The sequence below is a fragment of the Macaca thibetana genome, chromosome 3, assembly GCF_024542745.1.
Source record: "Macaca thibetana thibetana isolate TM-01 chromosome 3, ASM2454274v1, whole genome shotgun sequence".
NCBI lineage: Eukaryota > Metazoa > Chordata > Mammalia > Primates > Cercopithecidae > Macaca > Macaca thibetana.
The window spans coordinates 87,617,383-87,635,813 of NC_065580.1; the positions used below are offsets into that span (position 1 = coordinate 87,617,383).

Here is an 18,431-nt window from a genome sequence, read left to right on the forward strand (position 1 = left end):
AGCCCACTGGAGTTGTTTCACAGAACAACAAAAATACCACCCCCCCCCCAACAATTATTGAAGAGTATTTCATTTGTGTAATAAAAGAGCCGAAAAAATATTCCAATTGAGGATTCTCTGGACACCCACAGTCTCTTGGCCTTGAAGAAACAGTTGACCTTTCTCTGGGATGGGGCATAACAAAAGACAAAAATTAAGTCCTGAGAATCAGAACTAAAAGTCAGAAATCCTCAAGTGGTTGACATTTTTGTGTCTCAGCTTTCTGACCTGTATCCAAAACATGATGTATATGAGACTCTTCATTTGCTGTCTACGAATGTATAAATGTTATAATGTAAGAATGAAAGAGGGAGAGTTGTGAACTCCCTTGATTTTGCCTCTCTTGTTTGTTCTTTGAAGCCCAAGTGCCCACAGATACTCAAACGTACTTTCTTAGGATGCTTTGAAGATAAGTGAGGAATCTCAGCATCATACTGTGCAGGATGAGGTTTTATCCCTTCTTCCCTCTTACTGGCTTTCTGGAGTTAAGTGTTTTACCCACTCTTATCCTGAGACCTTGTCTTCTAATAATTAAAAAGAAAAAGGGTCTGGTAAAATGGAGAAGCTATGAAGTGACTGTGCATCATAACTCACTGGAATTATGCTAGTGATAAGGTGGCCAAACTTATCAAGACATGAATTGTCGGCATTATTGCTGTGTCTTTCTGAGGCCAGATCAGCAAAGGTTGTTTCCTTCTATGCTTTTCTCCTACTTAAGGACTAAAGGACATCAAATGTTAAGGGGAGAGTGGGTGGATGATTCATTATGAGCTTGAGCCAGTGGCTGAAAAGAGGTTAGATTGTAGAGGAGGGTGGCAGATGATGGGAGAGCAGAGAGGAAGGTTTTTCTGCAGTTCATCTGAGGTGGGGACTGATAGGCGTTACTGAGAGCAGAACAGTATGTTTATGCTGGTGCTCTTGTTATGTCAGAACAAGTTCTTCCTTTTGGTAACAGTTACACTTTTCTAGTTTTCCACTAATAAGGGTCTAATTAAGAGGATTTATTTGCAATTTGGGGTATTGGTCCTGATTACTTCCCTTTGCCTCCCTCCACTGATGCCCTTTACATCAGCAAAATGGGTGCCCTTTATTTCTGTATGCCTGGCAGGGAGGAGGAGGTAGTTTCTCTGTCCTGGGTCAGTTGATTCTTCCACACTCAGCTATCTCACAAGGGGAGATGTGCATCCTGGGGAAGCATTGTCCATGTATGCAACACCCTTGGTGTGAAAAATCTTGAAGGAGCGCAATCAATTCTGAGGCTGCCCCCAAGACTTGACTAGAGTGAGGACAAAGTAGTCTGGTTGCCTTAAACCTATTCAGGTTCAATGACTAAAGGAGATGGAAAGAGTTTAAAGGAGAGGCAATTAATAATACTTATTTCGAGTGCTTTCTTACAGCTGTCTTTTTTTTTTTTTTTTTTTTTTTTTTTTTTTGAGACAGTGTCTCACTCTGTTGCCTAGGCTGGAGTGCAGTGGCACAATCTCAGCGCACTGCAACCTCTGCCCCACAGGCTCAAGTGATCCTTCTGCCTCAGCCTCCTGAGTATCTGGGACCACAGGTGTGTGCCACCATGTCGGGCTAATTATTTTTGTATTTTTTGCAGAGATGGGGTTTCTCCATGTTGCCCAGGCTGGTCTCAAACTCCTGGACTCAAGTGATCTGCCTTCCTTGGCCTCCGAAAGTATTGGGATTCAGTTGTCTTTTAAGAAAGGAAAATTTGCTCTTCCAAAACACATAGAAAAATGTCAAGCTTTTTTGACACTTGAGCAGATACCCTATGGAAAGAATACTATCTTGTTTTCTCACCACAATTTCTAAGAAAGTGATAGGAAAACTCCAGTGTTTTTTCGGACAGCCTCCAGAATGAGTTCTCAAGTGGTAGGTGAATAGTGAGAGAATCATAAGAGAATTCAAGTGTGAAGAATTACAGCATTATAATTCACATATCACATGCTGAATTTGTAGCTATTATTCTTTGAAATGATACAGGTTATTTGTTACCACGTTTTTCAACACCTTCTTTTAAAAAGTTATCAACCTTTCACACATAGATAGCTATATCAAGTAAACCCTGTATAGTATAGCAAATAAAAGTTGCTAATTCTTCGGACAGCTAATTGGCAAACAATACCACATTATCATTTAGAGCAATCAGGTATAGATTGCATTAAGGTTATAGTTCAAGATGAATTTGGAAAACTGAGTAAATTGCCAGATCAATCAATCAATTTTCTTGGGGTAAAACTTCTACAAATACCATTTTTGCTAACTCTGCAAAATACAAGAACTGAATTAAGATACTGTGAACCTCTCACGTTATTGGGCCACATTTATGTATGAAGGAAAGATTTTTCACTTGAATAAGATTTCTAATCTGGGCAAGATCTTAGTGTAAAGTGTTTCTAACATAAAATTTCATCTTTTGTAAACTTGCCACTTGTCAAAAGGTTTGATAGGGTTAAACAAAGGGCAAAGAACATACTGATAATAAAAGAAATAAATACAATTAAATAAATTTTAACAAGTTAAAATTAAACAGAAAAATTAATCGAATCTGATGACAATGTGATGCCAACTTTTCTCAAAATACCAATACGTTTATGTAATTCATAGATATAAGGTTTTCTTTTCAGTGTTGTAGTTAGGATATTGCAGTAAATATAAGATCTAGTGGTGGTTGAGGGAAATAGAGGCAGTAGTTATATATATAGATACACACACACACACACACACACACACACACACACACACACACACACAGAGTTAGAAGTATTCCTTGTTGAAAAACCCATTGTATTTTACTGCACTATTAAGGGAAATGGTCCAAATTTAGTGTGGTCTTGGCCTAGATTTGTAAGATAGTTAATATTGAGATGTGTTCATATTTTAGTTTTGATGAATCAATTTAAAACAACTTAAAGATGACAATATTGTCCTGGTTCTTCTGAGAATTGTATTCTCTCTGTTTGTGAATCTGTTACTTAAAAAAAAGAAAGCAATACATTTAAAAATCAGTACTAATAAGTGGCAGTGGAGTCATGCTGTCTGGCAAAAATAAAAAAGAGCAGCGTTTTTGGAAACGGACTTTTTGTGGTTTGGGCTGTCTTTTAAGTCTCACCGGAAGTTAATTAAAATGAGCTGGGTTTTTTTTTTTTTTCTTTTTAAGTTTATTTTATCATCTTTGAGTTTACTCACTTAGTGGCAGATGCCAGAAAATTCCTCAATCCATGTTACTAATTGAAAAACAGCTCTCAATCTGGGAGGAGAACTCAGACATTCCAGATATCTCTTTCCAGTTGGATTAAAGGGTTTGCAATCTGAATATCTTAATTTGGAAGAAATGTAAGGAATATCAATGTTCCCAATCTTAAAACCATGAACAAGAGGGTCGGCTATGCCAAGCTTATTTCTCCCAATTCTCTTGGAGCTCAAAAGGTATGGTCTGGACTAGGATGCCCATGGGTGATATCCAGGGGTTACACACACACACACACAGACACACACATAATCTGAGTGTATCCTTATTTTAAAAACATGTATATTACTTCATATCCTGATTCCTTTAGGGAACTTCAGTTTGCTTTGATCAGTAGTTCTAAGGGTCCATGCTATTTTTTCTGGCTAGTCAATCACTTAGACTTCTGCCCTTCAAAGATAACATTCCTGGCAGTGATTACTATCTCTGTGTGGGGGTATGTTGCCAGCAGTTATTTCACATTGTGCACCTTGAGTGTTTGTTTTGATGTAGCTGCAGATGATATTTCCAGTTGTCATTTTTGTCTCAAGGTTAGCTAGACTTTTCTCAAAACAGAACAGCCTCTGTGTTGTAGCAGTGTACCCACGGCCTACAAACAGCGAGTTTCAGATATCTCTAATGCTTTTTTGAAGCGGTTTCTTTCTCCTTTCCTTTTCTTGTTTAGTAGTTCATGTCACATCATAGGGTGCATGTTTGAATAATAAGACTGGTAATACACTGGTAATAAAAGACTGGTAATACTCTGAATAGTGCCTAATTTAGCAAAGCACTTGTTGTTCCACCCACCCCATAAGGCACAGCTAGGCTGTGTAGAGTGAGCCATTGAATTTCTACTCTGACTTCAGTGGCTTAGGCTGGCAGATAGAATGAAGTGAGTGTATATAGGGGTGGGGTCCCTGGGGGATGTCTTAGGAAAATCAATAGAAGTCAGAGAAGAAGGTAGGGAGGGAGGTTTTCTTTCTTTCTTTTTTTGGGATGGAGTCTCGCTCTGTTGGCCAGGCTGGAGTGCAGTGGCACGATCTTGGCTCACTGCAAGCTCCACCTCCTGGGTTCACACCATTCTCCTGCCTCAGCCTCCTGAGTAGGTGGGACTACAGGCACCCACCACCACAACCGGCTAATTTTTTTTGGTATTTTTTAGTAGAGACGGGGTTTCACCTTGTTAGCCAGGATGGTCTCGATCTCCTGACCCCGTGATCCGCTTGCCTCGGCCTCCCCAAGTGCTAGGATTACAGGAGTGAGCCACCGCGCCCGGCCGGTAGGGGGGTTTTCAAGGAAGATCATACTAAAAACATGCTGTTCCAACTTTAAGAACTAAGAGAAAGAATTTCAACCGGGGGTGGTCAAGTCAAATATACTACTTAAGAAAGTTATAAAAATGGTTGTAACGTGGAAACAGATTCCAGAATAAAAATCCTTTTGTGAATACTTGATTTGGATTTCTGAATTTAATCATTTTCAGCTGCAACAACAAATGCTCGAACCATGTAAGAAGCTTTGGCTTCCCATATTTTAACAGATATTTTTCTCTACACATTAGTTTGTTGTTTTTTTTCTCTCATTTCATGATGCTTCCATTCAACTGTTGGCATAATAATGGATTACAGTGTAGTGAAGGAAAGAGTTGGGGTTTCAGATTAATACTTGAGTTTTCAATCCATGCTTTTACAATTACTAACTGTGCGACCTTGGACAAATTGCATTAACTCGCCAAGTATCAGTTTGTCTATAAAACAGGATGAAAATGTATAAAACACCTACTACATGTTTTCTGCAACCTACAAGACAGGAGAAATTGTTGCTGTTTTATCATCATGATTACTGTTTTGAAAATTAGGCTAAGATAATATAAAAATAGTATATAGTGTGATTTGCTAATAGATTAAAGAGAATTAAATAAAACCTAAGGGTCAATATGGAGCAAAGATGTGTGGCTCAAAATAAAATCAGTCTTGTTGAATTTGACGCACATATCTCATTATATGCCATGTATTTTCACTCTCAAGCTCATCTGTGTTCTGTATTAAATAATGAATTTCTTTGGAATGTGGGTGAAATAGTTCTGTATGGCCTTTTAGTTTTCGTGTGTGTGTGTGTGTGTGTGTGTGTGTGTGTGTTTGTGCCTGCCTACCTGGCGGTAATAGGGAGGAAATCGGTCATTTTGCATAAACTTATACTAGGATGTTAATTAACAAGAATATATAGCTTTAACACAGTTCTAAAAATATATTTTTATAAAAGTTCTTTGCCAGCTGAAGAAGTAGAGTTTTATTTCTTATTCTGGGTATACATCCAAAATAATTGAAATTAGGCTCTTGAAGAGCTCGCTGCACTCCCTTATTTGTTACAGCATTATTCACAATAGCAAGATGTGGGAACAACCCAAGGGTTCATCAACAGATGAATGGATACAGAAAATGTGCTATACATGTACAATGTGATATTATTCAGCTTTAAAAAGGAAGAGAATCCTGCCATTTATGGACAATGTGGATGAACCTGGAGGACATTATGCTAAGCAAAATAAGCCAGTACCAAAGGTCAAATACTGCATGATTCCACTTGTGTGAGAGATCTTTATAGTCAACATCATAGAAGTAGTGAGTGCAATAGTGCTTGCCAGGAGCTGCTATGTTATTCATCAGCTATGCTAGATGAATATGTTCTAGAGATCTGCTGTACAACATTGGACTTATAGTAAACAATACAGTATGGTGTATTTCAACATTTGTTAAGAGAGTAGATCTCATTTTAAGTGTTCTTATGACAAAAATAAACAAAAAACACAACAATGAGAAACAAAGAAACTATGGGGGCTGGGTGCGGTGGCTCACACTTGCAATCCCAGAAGTTTGGGAGGACAAAGTGGGTAGATTACCTTAGGTCAGGAGTTCAAGACCAGCCTGGACAAATCTATCTCTACCAAAAATACAAAAAAGTTAGCTGGGCATGGTGGCATGCACCTGTAGTCCCAGGTACTCAGGAGGCTGAGGCAGGAGAATAGCTTGAACCTAGGAGGCGGAGGCTGCACTGAGCTGAGATCACACCACTGCACTCCAGCCTGGGTGACAGTGAGACTGTCTCAAAACAAACAAACAAACAAAAACAAAAAGGAAACTATGGGAATTGCTGGATCTGTCCAGCAATTAATAGTGGTAATCGTTACAAGAGTGTTTGCATATGTTTAAACTTATCAAATTGTACACTTTAAATATGTGTACTTTTTTATATTATCAGTTATGCATCAATAAAGCTGTTAAAAGTTTTAATTTATTTAAATTTGTGTTAACCTGTCACTTTGTGAGGGTCATCTACTTTTTATACAAAGTCACTGCAACCTACGTACTTAATTCTTTTATACTGTTTTGAAATAAGCATACACTTGCAGACACATGTTTCTACAGCATTCTTTGCTTTCCCAATAGGCAAGTTCAAACTCAGAAGGCGAAAGTCCAGCGGAAAGTACCGGAACTGAGGGAAAACTATTTGCCTAACCACTGAACACTTTCTTGGAATCTGCTGTGTGTTTAAGATGATATCCTACCCACATACGTAACTTTTACCTTTTTGCAAACCAAATCTGATTCTACAAGGAAAGCACACACAAAAAATATTATTCTCTCAAATTATATCAGATTTGTTTCCCCTCAAATTATCTCAGGCTAGTTTTAAAAATTGTAAACTCTCCCATATCAAGCGTACAACCATCCACTGAATTTGGCTTTGCAACTTCAGTTTTTAGAGAAGGTGGTTAAGTCTCTATTTTTAAGGGGGAAAAATTAAGGGTTACTAAGAGATATAGAAATAAAACTGGATTTTTTTTTTTTTGCTTTGTTTTACAGTGTTTCTGGAACTTTCCTTCTTTTCATTCCTCAATAGCTTTCCAGACTCTATCCTGAACAGAATCTTCTTTTGTTAAAGTTGCCTTTGACCTATGACTTGACTAAGCATGGGCTTTTTACAGTACATTGTGCTTGATCAGTCTATGAATTCAACCCAATTAACCATTTTCTCTGTGGAAATTGCTGCCATTGGCTCCCATGACATCACGCTTGTGTCCCTCTTTTAGTCTTTCTGACAACTTTTACCCAGTCTTATTACTCCCTCTTTTTGCTTCACATATTGTTTAATTATTGCTTCTTCCCTGGGGTTCCATTCTAAACTCTTTTCTTTTTCATTTCCCTGGAAAAATTCACTAAGTCATGAATAAAAGTATTAAGTGGACATTGATGAATGCAGACTTTCGGTCTCCAGCCCTATCTACCTGCCTGCCCTGGAAATACAAACATTTGAATGATTATTACATAAATAATTATATTTCTCACTTTTGCCACTGTTTTCCAAAACCACAGAAGCCATCTTTATTTTGGTCAGCCATTTTATCCTTGGCAACAAGCACAGTCCCTGGCACATGGAAGGTTCTCAATAAATCATCTTAGATGTTGAAGGAGTGACCACTTTTTGGCATCTCCTGATGCCCTCTAACTTTAATCAGTCACCATATCTTTTTGCTTCTATCAACTCACATATATTTCAAATCTGCTTTTTCACTATCATCCCCAGTGACATTCCTTGGAGGAGTCAGTATCTCCTGCCTACCATCAGCCTTGACTCCACCCACCAAACTATCAGTGTTCTTACCTTTTAGACAACAAATATGGTAGATGTACTCTCCTGTTCTTGAATATTTAATAGATCCCAAATTCCTCTAGTAACAAATCTAAATGCCTTAGCCCATTCTTCAGGGTTCTCAAACCCTAACCTGACTCCAACCTCTCGTACCAATCCCATCTTTTCAATATATTCGTCCTGTAATTCAGTAACTGCAGAAGTCTCAAGTGCCGTGAACACTCCATATTCTTTTTTTCCTATGTTGGTTCCCTCTGCTCTTTTGAACTTCTTTGTCATATGTGTCTTGAACTCTAACACTTAGGTGTATCTTATACTTTTAACTTATAAAATCCTATTTTTTGACAGATTATTACCCAGTAGTCCTTGGGTGCAACTGATGAATGATGAATAGAGTCATAACATGATGGTAAGTTCACATTCTCTGACTTTAGACTCCATCATCTTTTCTGCTAAGGGGACCCTGATTCCAGTTCCCAGCATATACTCACACTTTGCTCTTAATCATTTTTCATTGCCATCCCTCTCTGCTGACTGCATTCAGGTCACCTTTTCTGTATCACTGTGTTGACTCTGCTCAAACCATGGTCATAAAGAGATTTGTGGTAAATATCCTTTTATCACAAGCATTGATCTTAGTAGTGAGTCAAAAACCAGGTTGACCTCATTTTCTTGTTTTTCTACTGTACCTTTAGTTATGGAGTGCATTTCTTGATTCATTTTTAGTATATCTCTCCACTCTTGAAAAAATTGTCACAGGTCTTCAAGAGGCTGAGTTGGAGGACAGCTCACATAGGTTGCTGTTTTTCACACACAAAATCAAGTCTTTTCATTTCTCCTAGCCAAGGTCCTTGGTCTAGGTTTGTCACTCTGAGAGTCTCACTTGAGGATTGAGGCTGTGGGAACCAGCTGTGAGTTCCATCTCCAAATGTCGTTTTCCCATGGGTCTCACTGAATCCTCAGCCCAGAAAGCATTTCTACTAGGCTTCTTAGATAACTAGCTTATTAAAATGATTCACAAACTTAAGCCAAGAAATATAAAGACTATATAGAAAAGATACCTCAAAATTAATATACTACTAGGAAGGCTGAAGTGGGAGAATCACTTGAGGCCAGGAGTTCAAGGCTGCAGTACATTATGATCATGCATGTGAATAGCCACTGCACTCCATGCTGGACAGCATAGCAAGATCTTGTTGCTAACATAATAATAATAATAATAATAATAACTTATAAATGACCCAAGAACGATTATCTTTTGTAGTTTTAAAAATGAATTATATGTATTCTCTGACATTGTTTGATAAGAAAGTACTAATGGTCCCACACCATCCTACAATGATAGATGATTTGTGAGGAGTTTATGTCAGATTAACTAACAAGACATTTTATAAATGTGGCTACTAGCAAGGCAGATTCTGGATATCTTGAAGGACCAGGGGAAGAAAAAGAGATTTTCCCATATTCAGTGAGGTCATTTCTGCAGTTAGTGGTTTGGAGTGTGTGCCCTTAGCAGAGTTTAGCTGGATGGAATTTGAACTCACTCTAATATAATATGATGGGGTAAAATGTTTTGATCATCTGCCATTTATTGAGATATTAGTCTATTATCTATTTAGGCTTTCTTCAATTCATTTCTAAGTAGCAAAAAGGAAAACATCTGTAAGTTCATGGTGATTATAATGATGAAAGAGAACCTTTTGTTCAGAAATAGAGCTTTCCTTTAGGCTGAACCCCAAGAGAAATGTTTTCTTTGCATCTTTATTACAAAGAAAAACTGGCATAATATAGTGGATAACTATAGTGTACATATAAAGTGTATAATCTACATCTTTCCTCTAACAAGTATAAATGTAATAGTCATAGGGATGTGTTTATAATGTTTTTAAGGTAATCATGAAATTCAATTGAGTAAAACTCTATAAACAACAGAAATACAGTCTATGTGTGGTTCTGATGAATTAGCAAGAAGACTTAAATTTAAGATTTCTCAAATTCATAAAAGAGGTAGAGATTGTCGAAGGTGTTTAGGGAATGTGTTTCCATAAAAGTTACATAGGAAACATAGGCACTTTGAGGATTATGCTTCTATAAGCAAATTTAGCAAAAGGATATCCTTAATTGCATAAAGATTACTGGAGACAATAACATTACATACACATATCATGCTATTATGAAATCACAGGTGATCTGTGGGTAATTTATACTTTGTTAAACCCCAATAGATTTTTTTTCTCTGTATCATGTTGATTCATTATTTATATTAGATTGGTTATCTATATTAATGAAGTTAAACAAAGGGGCCGAGTTTGTCTTTGCAAGACATTTTCCTTCAAGATCCAACTCAGGTACCATCACTTCCTAAATTTTCTTTCCCCTCTTTGTTTACATGTATAGTCTATTTTTGCACAGCATACCTAACTGTATAATTTTATGCTTCAATTGTTTGAATCATGTGCACAGTTCTATTGTAGTTGAAAAATTATCCTAATATAATACAGTTCAATAATATGAGACTTTTAACATATGCCTTACATAAAGATGGAGTTTAAGGCCAAGACTCATGTACTCTATCTGGAAATCTAGGCAGCACAAATTCACTCAAGACTGAATGAGCCTTACAGAATCAGGTCAAGGTGGTAGAGTTTTGGAGACATTGAATGTTTTTGTTTCAGCACTGCTCAAAAAGGCTCTGCATGAAAATATATCTGTAACTGTAAAAAATCATGTCCATTGAAACTTTTCACTGTTGCAGGGATATCGGTTTTGTCTAACATTATTCTATTATTGCTTTTTACTACAGTGCATAAACAGAATGTAATTTTGCTTGAGTCTATGTTTTCTACTAGTATATATTTCATATGATTTATTAGTTATTCAAAATATTCTGCTATATTTTAATCATGAATCTTGATATTTCTCAACTTCCATAGTCCAGATTCAATACACACAATATTTCAATGGGGCATCACTGCTTCCATTAAGATTCTCTATCTCTGTCCTGGAATTTACCTTATCATTGAAATCACAGTTATGTGTAATGAACAAGCTAACTGCTCTAGCGTGGAAACATGAAACCTTATTTGTGATAATGAGATTTGACTTGTCTTCTTCCTCTCACTTTTAATAATATCATAATGTTGATGCATCTGAATGTAATTGGCATAAACAGTCTTAAGAAATGCTTTACTGCACCAGAAAACATAGATTAGAATTTAGATTATTATTGTTTTTCCAGACATTGACTTTTGCGGCCAGGCCAAATGGATTTCTGGTTCTTGGATTGTGCTAATCAATACAACTGTAGGTGTATGTTTTCAAGATTAATTTTATGACCATATTTTTTTTATCTCAATAGCAAGAACATTTTTCATTCTGTTGTCTACTGGAATGAGTGAATTAGTTTTGTAGAACATTAGAGGGTAAAAGCTATAAGAAGGCAAGTGAAAAAATTCCCTTTCCCCTACTTTATCTTTTGCCCTTGCTTTATTCCTTTTCTTGTAGAAGAATCAGGGGAAAGAGGAGAATCCCATTTTCCCTGCTCCTCCTATGTGTAGATAGTAGGAAATTAAGTGAAAAATAAATGTTTTACTTGACCTCTTATTGATTATCCATATTAGATGAAAAGAAATAGATAATGGGGGAGATTAATCTCTAAAAAATATTAATTCACAATAAGTTTGGCTAAAATACCTTAACAAGTAACCAGTAACTGACCTGTATTTGACCAAAGCTATATCCTTGTTATATATACTAGGACACCCATGGACACTATTTTTACGTGGAAGTATACTAGTAATTGCTTAAGGTAGAGCCTCATTTGGGAGGACAGATACCTAAAGCCTTCAGTGTCTTGGGAAACCTCTGAGGTCAGTGGGCAGCAGCCCATGGCTTGTCTCTGTTTGGTCTAGTACTTAAGTGAACTTGCTAACTAAAGCCTTCCTTCCTCCTGTGTAAGTGAGTGAAAAACCTCTCTCATTAGTTGCTATCCTGGCTAAGCGAGTGAATCTGATGTGTATGGGTTGCATCCACTGGGTCTGAAGTTAAATGTTGAGGTTTACTACTTATTTTCTGAAGATCAGAGATCTTCAACTTCAGACTACTATGCATTTTGAGTTATTTGTAAATTTCTAGATATTTTTGAGGGTGTCCAGCTAGAGTGACATTTATTCCTGGATTTTATCATCTCGAATACAGCACAGAGCATTATCTATAAATTATGCCCATGTTCTCCCTTTGTGGATATGTGTAATGTCATTTATAAAAAGAAATACTTCATTATACATTTGTCCTTAGTGTAGGTTCTGTTTTATACCTTAAGAACTTTGAAGAACTGTGTGTGTGTATGAATTCATGTGTGTGTTTGATATCATTATGAGTATGGTTATGGTAAGGAAGGAAAGAAAGAAAAGAATAAAAGTTAGGTGGGCATACAGAGTAGTAAGCATCTTGAAAATAAATAAAATCACAGTAATAAACACATGGTTTAGAATGCATAAAAATTATATTGATTTTCAATTTGTCAAATAATCTGGGCTATCATATTCCTAAAGCAGGCATGTTAATAATAGCATCATGCTGATTTAAAAGTGTATACAAATAATCCTCCACCAGACACATTCCTTAAATTAAACATCTGTTATACTAAATATATTATATATATCAAATTTTTGGTATAACACAGTGTGGAATTATTTGTAACTTACTCACATGTATAGTATAGTATTGGAATTAGTGTGTTATAGATAGACTAGATCTTAGAAACCATCTAAACCTGGGATTTTAAATAGGTATTTTTTCTTATGTTAATGCTGTTGAAATGGTAGTGGTTGTGTGGAATATTGTTTGAGAATTCTAGGTCTGCATATGGATTAGGAAAAAAGAATTCTATAATTGATTACTTATGTAGGCATGGACCCAGCATAGAGAATGTTGGCAAGTATATTAGGTGTTTTGACATCTCTAATCTATGTCAATATCCTGAATTTACAGAAAAAAAAGACAGGCATTTATGTAACACTTCAGAGATAGTGCAACTCATTCACATATGCTGGCACAGTTTCTTTTCAACAGTTCTGTAAAGTACGCAATATTTCGAACCCCTAGAAAAAAAACAGCTGCTTTTGTCCCTGGTTGGCAGTGATCATTTGTGGATCTTGGATCTGAATTCCAGAAGCTCCACAATACTGTTCTCACAACGGCACAAGCCAAAAGATGTCCCCACTAGTAGCCACTCATTCATATTGCTTCTGTCTACATTCAAATCTCAGGTGAGATTCATCTGACCAATGAAACCTGGGTATTTGTCCTCCCACAACTGCAAAGGAGTCTAGGAAATGTACATTTCTTACACCATGTTCTCCAGAAAGCAGAGCCTGAGGCAAGGATTAACATGTTGACACTTTCTTTGAGAAGTACAAATCCAGCAGTGAGGGTAAAGAAAATTAGCAGAGAAAGGTGCTTGCATTTCTGTGTTGGTTCCTGTGTTCAGAATGTGTATCCACTGGTCTGTCGTACTTCTCCAGAGCAGTTAAAAAGAGGAACTGATTCAGAGTAATCTTTAGAAGGGAGAAAGGAGGAGAAATTTATCTGTGGAGCTTTCTCCCATATATGTTTCCTATTTTACTAGATTGCCCTCACCATGGGCCAGTTCCCTCAGACTTTCAACTTGTATAATTCAGGTCACTGTTGAATCCCACTCCTGGTACTGTGGCGTTTCTTCTAGGTCTGGAAATGTAGGGGAAACTTAGGGTGGATTGCTTCAACATCTGAGGGATGTGGACCATGTGGCCCGGAGCTTCATCTCAGCCTCCACCCAGCCTGCAAGCCCAGCAGAGTGCTGGCACTGTTCAGAATGGGTGGCACCTTTAGAAGGAAGAAGGCAGTGGAGGGAATCTAAGGATACATACCACGTATTTACCCTATAGAGTCAGGTTTTTGGTTTCAATCTTAGGAAGGCTGTTTTCACAATGTAGAAAGCTACTATGACATAGGGAGGGTACTCAAAAGATGTTGGGCACCCCCAATGGCAGATGTTCATTACCACGTCCCGCACCTGATCACCCAACTAAAGCATGTGTCCCTTGTCTCTCCCTCCACAGCTCCCTAGGACTTTTCTTCCTTAGAACTTACCAAAATCTAAGCTTCACTAAGGCAGTGTTACTTCTGTTTTGATCACCATTGTACACACAGGAGTGAATACAGTGCCTGGTACAATGTAATAAGTTTGGATAAATATTTGTTGATTGGATGAATGAATGAATGAATGAATGAATACCAGATAGCAAATTATGAGCTAAACAATGGTATGGTGGTTATCACAAGGATGAAGATAAAGAAAATAATCTTCACCCAACTTGGAAAAGTTTCACAGAAGAGGTGGGACCTGGGTTAGGCCTTGGCATATAGTTTTCACCAGAAAAGTAAAGAGAGTAGAGATACTCTAGGCAGAAAAGCCATGAAAGTAAAGATACATATGTGGAAATGGTCTTCATTTGTTCATAAGATGATGAAGAAACCAATGCTCTATCAAATTTCTGGCAAACATATTCATACATATATTTATCTATGGATTTCTGCTGATCTCTAATTATCTTCCTGACTGAGAGATCTACAAAGCATTGTATTGGAAGCAGGCCTTAATTCTATCATGTCTAAACCTCTCCTGAGAGACATTTTCCTTCAGTGACCTGGGAAGCTGAACTTTCTTAATTGGATTAGTGGCATTTTGCTGTTTCAAACTGAAACAGGATCTACTGCCCTATACTAGCTAGCGCTTTATAATCTACATCTATTTTGTGGTCATTGTCGAAGTATCAGAGCTAACCCAGGGAGACAGGAAGTGGCATTAGAATTTTTTCTGTTTTAGCCCTGCTTAGAGATGTAGTCCAAGATAATAAAAACAGTGTGACCTTTCTAGATCAGAATACGTTTTCGCTGTAGAGCTGAGGCTCACAAAGAAAACTCTAAAGAAACTTTTCAGTGATTTGGGGTGTATATCTCTTGGGCACTTAATATTGTAAAGGGCCTTAGATTCAACCCACTTGCCCTCGGCTGTTTTCTTTTTAGTGAGAAAGTGAATCCCAGAAACTTTAATCCCATTTACTGAAATATCAAAGCAATCTGTACTTATATCAAATAATTATATCTGAGGTAAGCTTAGGAAATTTAGCCATTTGTTGAGGGTTGTTTTTCCCGTAACAAAGTCTCTAAATAGAATTATCAAGACTATCAAATGTTAATTTGTCAAGAGAAACAGAATAGCTAATAAGGATAATTAGATTTATATTGTAAATAGAGTATTATCATGAAGGCTTCCATGTCTCCTAAAGGAAGTATGACTGAAATATGACTGCAGAGAAGTCTTAATCAACCAAACTCTAGAGTCATTTTCTCTTCAATGTACGACAGAATCTTGCTCTGAGGCAGTGTTAGGGAGAATGCCACCCTGGCATTTTAGAACTCTGGTCTTCAGTTGTGACTTATCTCCTGAAGAAAAGCACCCTCATTCATTAAATAGACAGGGAAAGGTGCCTGCCTGGCTTTCCTGGCTTTTCTGGTTAAGAAGAGAGATGAGCATACAGCTTCTATCCCTGCCCAAGGGCGGACACCAGCCTGCTGGCAGAATTTCCAAAGATTCCAAGATTTCTCATGGATGAGGCTTCCAGTGACTTTTCCCTCCAAGATTAGACATTGATCACCTTGTAGCAGAAGCTCAGAATACCTAATGCTTTTTCTGCACTTCTAGGAATCTGAGAGCATTTGCTCTACACCTTGTATTCTATCGGATCATCTCTTGCTCTCTTCCACTCTAAATGTTTCTTCTTATAACATTAGCCTGGTGAATTATAATTTTTTGAGAATTTGGTCTGAGGTACAGTTTTCAATTGCTTTTGTGAAAACCAATACCTGTTATTTGCATTGCAGGTAAATTATTTCAATTTTAGGGCAGGGATTAAAAATTTTTTTTCATCAATATTCAGCATCCCAAAGAAGACAGAAAGAGAAGGAGGGGTTTGCTAAAAGAACGAGATTAGAAAGAAAGCTGCTGACAGTAAGTTTTTTTCCTCAGGAAAAATCAGAAAACTTCCCTTGTTCTTCTTCCTTGGCCCCTAATTAACGTGACTACCCATGGGAAGAGCAGCTGTGTCAGCCACTTCCCTTTCCTGTCTTTTTCATTGAAAATGACCAGAAACTGAAAGAAGTTCACAGTGTGGCAACTGCACAATCTCAATTAAATAGCCTCGAAGATCACAGGTTAATCGGTTGGATCCTTGATTATTGAAAAACTGATTGAAGACGGACAGCTTCCCCTTGCCATGTACTGGCTAACCCCACTAGTTCTCTCACTATTCTCTTCCACATGACTGTTGGACTCCATGCTTCATGCTTCCTCCTCCTTCTCTATATTCACCATTTAGTTACTTTAAAAAAAAGCTTTATATACATATAATCTTTATATATATAATATTTTTTATATATACATATATATATATACACATACACTCAGTTTTGAAACTGTGAAACAAAACACCCATAATCCTATTTCCCAGAGATAAGCATCTTTAACATTTTCTTTGGCATTTGTCATGCATATATATGTAGTTAGTTTTGTAAAGTTGGAATCATTCTGTATATTTTATAATAGTATAACTATTTCTCACATGAATATACACTTCTATAGTAAGATTTTTGTATGACTATATGTTCTTCTATTGTATGAAAATGCCATTATTCAGTCTAATTTTGAGTATGTTGTTTTGAAATCTTTTGCTGTCATAAATAAGACTGAAATGAACGTTTTAGCATTTGATATTTTATATATATCTCTGAGAATTTCCTTAGGGTAAATTTCTCAAGGTGGAATTTTCAAATCAGATTATAGATATTCAAAGAGTCTCCAGAAAGCTATTATTTATTTATTTCCCATTTAATGCCAAATAAGTGTTGATTTTTCAACATAGCATTATGCCATACAATATTAAAGATGAAAGGCCTTACGTTTGATTCAACTTTTTAAAAATGGAAACTTTTATAAGGAAAAATTAAATTTCTTTAATTTACATAAACATTCTTGACTTCTTCGGTTTTAAAATTAATTTGGCCAATACTGCCATGACGTTAGTCTCTTTATGAAGTATTGACAAATTAAAATTAAGTACCTTTCCTTTTATTTTAGGATCACAGATAATCCTCCACAGAAGAGCCCATATGTAGGATCTGTGAGTCTGAACACAAATTCAAAAGTCCCATCCTTCCTTGACCTACCAGCAAATGCACTAAGAAAACAGCATCTGCCCCCCTCTATAGCAGATAACAGCAGAACACAGGTTATGAGCAGTCATGCTGTGCTTGAAATTTAGTTTCTTCACCACTCCAAAAGAAAGAAGACAGAGCATTATACTAAACCTCTGTGGAATCTTCAGTGCCCCAAACCAACAACCAACAGGCATATTGCATTTTACATGAATGGATTCGTGACCACTGTCATGACCAAAGAGCAGTTACAAGGCATCCTCTTGTGGTACTAGTACAAAACAACTAGAGAATTAATGCCCCTACTCTGGAGCTGCTTGCTGAAGTCTCTTCTAAGATCGGCCAGTAGCAAGCAGTGCTCATAACAAAACCATGACATTGAACTTGACGCAAGTAGAGAAAACAAAGGAAAACATACTACCCTAGTAACTACCATATAACCACCTAGAACAGAATAATTACAAAGTGAATAGGGACACAGAAGAAAAAAGAATATAAACGGTTTCCTGATGCCACAGTGTGGCATTGCTATAGAGGACTAAGAAACAACTAAAGCTGACAAACCAGTCTGGCGTGGAACTAAGAGGGAGGGTGGTTCCTTCTCAGTTAAGCTTTATATTGGTGGTGCATTTAAGAGGTAGCATCACATCAGCAGTAGCTTGCAACAAAAAATAATCATGGGATGTAATTTAATGTATGCTTAGGATCAAAAGAACCAACAATCTTTGCCCATTGACAATTTAATCAGATGTACACATGGATCATATCACATGCATATACTTAGTTTAAGTCATTTATACCAAGCTAACAGAAAAAGGATAGCAATTCCAAACATTTTGCTAGCACGTAACTTTGCAAAAAAAATTAAATTGGTAAAGAAAAGAACCAAGCAGTTTTACATTTTTGGTGCTTGTTTTCAAGCTGCTTCTAAATTTATAAAATCACTTCCCTTTATAACAAAGGACTTTTCATAATGTAAATATCAAATGAAATACTCCTAGCATTTAAAGAGTTTATCAGACACATACAATTACATTCAATGAAGTTATGAGTGAGCTACAAAGTGGAAGATTAAGAATTCACACTGATAAAACCTCAAATACATCTCAGAATAAATTCAAGCTTTTTAGCTAACAAATGTGTCCTTATCAATTTTTTAAATGCAGAAGGACCCATGAAACACACAGCAAAATTCAATGTTCTATGCTAAATGCAGAGAATTGTATAGTTCACAGCATGACGTATATATATT

General features: G+C 36.7%; 1 long non-coding RNA gene across 1 annotated transcript in view; it reads left to right on the forward strand.

Moving 5' to 3' along the window:
* Positions 1-18,020, forward strand: part of LOC126951341 (uncharacterized) — a 38,912-nt gene extending 20,892 nt beyond the window's left edge. The window contains exons 2-3 of the long non-coding RNA XR_007724436.1: positions 8,273-8,333; positions 17,103-18,020. This is a non-coding gene — a long non-coding RNA (uncharacterized LOC126951341). The remainder of the gene's footprint in view (positions 1-8,272; positions 8,334-17,102) is intronic.
* Positions 18,021-18,431: the final 411 nt, after the last annotated feature.